The sequence below is a fragment of the Octodon degus genome, unplaced genomic scaffold (assembly GCF_000260255.1).
Source record: "Octodon degus isolate 3935 unplaced genomic scaffold, OctDeg1.0 scaffold00104, whole genome shotgun sequence".
NCBI classification, from domain to species: Eukaryota; Metazoa; Chordata; class Mammalia; order Rodentia; family Octodontidae; genus Octodon; species Octodon degus.
This window is the reverse complement of record NW_004524680.1, coordinates 7209095-7211824: the sequence shown is the minus strand read 5'-3', so window position 1 is coordinate 7211824 and position 2730 is coordinate 7209095. Positions and strand designations below refer to the sequence as shown.

Below are 2730 nucleotides of genomic sequence, written 5' to 3'. Positions count from 1 at the left end.
ATCAAAAAAGCATAAGAAGAAAAGCAAGAAGAGGAGGCATAAATCTACAGAAGCTTTGTGAACCGAGGTATTACTATTTTGTAGTTGTACTTCACTTCAGTGTTCCATTAAAATCATTTGGATTCTCCAGAATCAGATGCAGAGCGAGAAAAGGATAAAAAAGAAAAAGATCGGGAAAATGAAAAAGACAGAACTAGACAGAGATCAGAATCAAAACACAAATCACCTAAGACTGGGAAGGATTCTGGTAATTGGGATACTTCTGGCAGTGAACTGAGTGAGGGGTAATTAGAAAAACAGAGAAGAACCCTTTTGGAGCAACTGGACGATGATCAATAAATTATACCAAATATATGTTTACAGTATGATTTAAAGTCTAATCCAGACCAGGGACTATTTTAAGTTGTTTAAGTAACACTGGGTTTTAATTGTATCACAGAAAAAAAAAAAGTGCATTTAAGTATTGTTATTGTGGACTTTATAAAAGCAAAGGAAATTGAAAATAACTTTTGATTCTGTATCAAGAATCATATTTTCCTACAGTCATAACTGTCTTTCTGTGACCCTTTCATAGGGCACTGCAGGATGGATTAAAGGTGGCATTTACTGATAACTGCAGGTGTCTCTACTTTGTTCTGAAGTCTTAAGTCTGAGGTGATTTACTTTGTAGAAGTTGGATTTTAAAAATATAATGAAAAAAATTTTGATAATATAGTAGTACAAAAAAAGCACCAGCATCCAATAAAACTGCTTTTTTGTGCACTACCCAACTGGTTAAAGCCAATGTGATCTTTTATGATGAGCTCCTAAAAGGTAGAAGTTTTTGATGGAAACTTGGTGTAGACCCATAACTTTAGTAGTGCTAATACACACTACTATAATAAAGCCACCGTTATTTTTTATGAAACATCTAAATACATTTTAAAAAGGCTATTATGAGGGCATTATTTTGAGCATCTATTTTGAGGTGATGTTTTAAAAAGTTAACATCAAATCAAATTGTAAGTTAGTTTAAATCTGTTGCCTTAAGGACCTATTAAAGAATGTGCCACCAGACTTTTAAGTGATAGTTGCAATATCCTCAGTATCCTTGTCTAAAAAAGAAAAATCAATGTTGACCTAAACATTTTCTTTAACAGCTGTCTTTTTTTTTAAATCCAGCTTTTCTCTTGCTTTTTTCATCGAGAAGGTCTTTTACCGTCCCTGCTCACTGAGAAGTATTCACTTCGTGGTACAGTACATTCTAAAGCATTTCTGATTTGAATATTTTTGTACATTTTTATCGATTATTAAACCTTCTCTTCTAAAAAAAAAAAAAAAACTATACCTCTAGCCCAGAAAAAATAAATAAAAGTTGTACTGAAAGTGCAAAAAGAAGTCTACTGCACTGGTTACAACTCATTATACTTAGGCTTCACAACAATCCTAAGAAAAGTGAATACAGGGGCTGGGTAGACAGCTTGGTGGTCTAAGTGCCTGTGCTGGCCACCGAAACCAGGCGTGGTGGTGCAAGCCTATAATCCCAGCGTTGGGGAGGCGGAGACATGAGGATCACTATGAGTCTAAATTGCTTAGTGAGACCCTGTGTCCAATAAATAAATAAAAATTTTAAAAATGTAGTCTACTCAAACTATGGAATAGTATTCAGCCATAAAAAGCAACAAAGCATTGAGGCAGGCTATGATATGGTTGAACTTTAAAACCACACTGGTCCAGGAAGATGGCTCAGTGGAGTAAGCGCTTACCTGGCAAGCGCAATGGGCCTGAGTTCAGTCCCTGGTTCCACCAAGAAAAACACCGAATGAATGAAACCAGTCACTACAAAGCATGTTGTACAATTTCATTTATATGAAATGTGCAGCTCATGCAAATCCATGGGCAGAGAGAGTAAATTAGTGACTGCCAGGGTTGGGAAGTTGGAAGGAATGAGGAATGACTGCTGGTATGAAGTTTCTTTCTGGACTTAAAAAAAAAAGTTCTAAAACAAATGGTTGCACAATTGTGGAAACACTAAAAATCCATAAGCATACAGTTTACACAACTGGATTTTCTATTAGGTGAACAATATCTAATACACTAAAAAATTTTTTTGAAATCTTGCCAACTATTTTCCCCTCATATATATATATATATATATATATATACATATTTTTTTTTTCCCAGCAAAACAAAACCTTGCCATATCTTTAGGTCTGCAATAGGTCTTCAATGGCCCTGGTGCTATTATTTCATTTTAACAAATAAGGCTGGGCGAGGAAGTAGCTATAACTACTACTTTTTAAGAAATCACCAGGCGCTAACGAGGCCTCTCACGGCCTCATACCCTCAGCTCATTTTGAACTAAACTGAGACCTGCCGTAGCATCTTGATCCCTCTCCACACACGGAGACTGCACACACCGCATCCCAGCACCAGGAAACACAGACTTAGAGGTTGCGGGGCGGGCGGCGCTGGAGAAGCGACAAACTCAAAGGCCAGCGCGGACTTGGCATTTCTTCTCCCCGGACTTCACGGGAAGAAGTGGAGTTTCCCACGCGAAAGCGGCCTCCGAAGCTCGTGGGTCGTGGGTCGGAGCCCGCCGCTGCCGAGGTGAGTGTGCGGGCCGCCTCCAGGAGGTGGAGGAGGGAGAGGAGGGACGGCGGGACGGCGGCGGGGACCCGGCCGGGCGAGCGAGGGGCGACGCTGCCCACTGCCGCCCGAGCCCGCGGGGGCGGGCCTGTGGCGAGCTCC

The 2730-nt window shown here is 40.0% G+C and overlaps 1 pseudogene across 1 annotated transcript in view; it reads left to right on the top strand.

The window, feature by feature from the left end:
• The window catches only part of LOC101560645, a 3309-nt pseudogene extending 2715 nt beyond the window's left edge, over window positions 1-594 (top strand). The window contains exon 2 of the transcript XR_002822718.1: window positions 575-594. The product of XR_002822718.1 is annotated as a pre-mRNA-processing factor 40 homolog A pseudogene (transcript). The remainder of the gene's footprint in view (window positions 1-574) is intronic.
• Window positions 595-2730: the final 2136 nt, after the last annotated feature.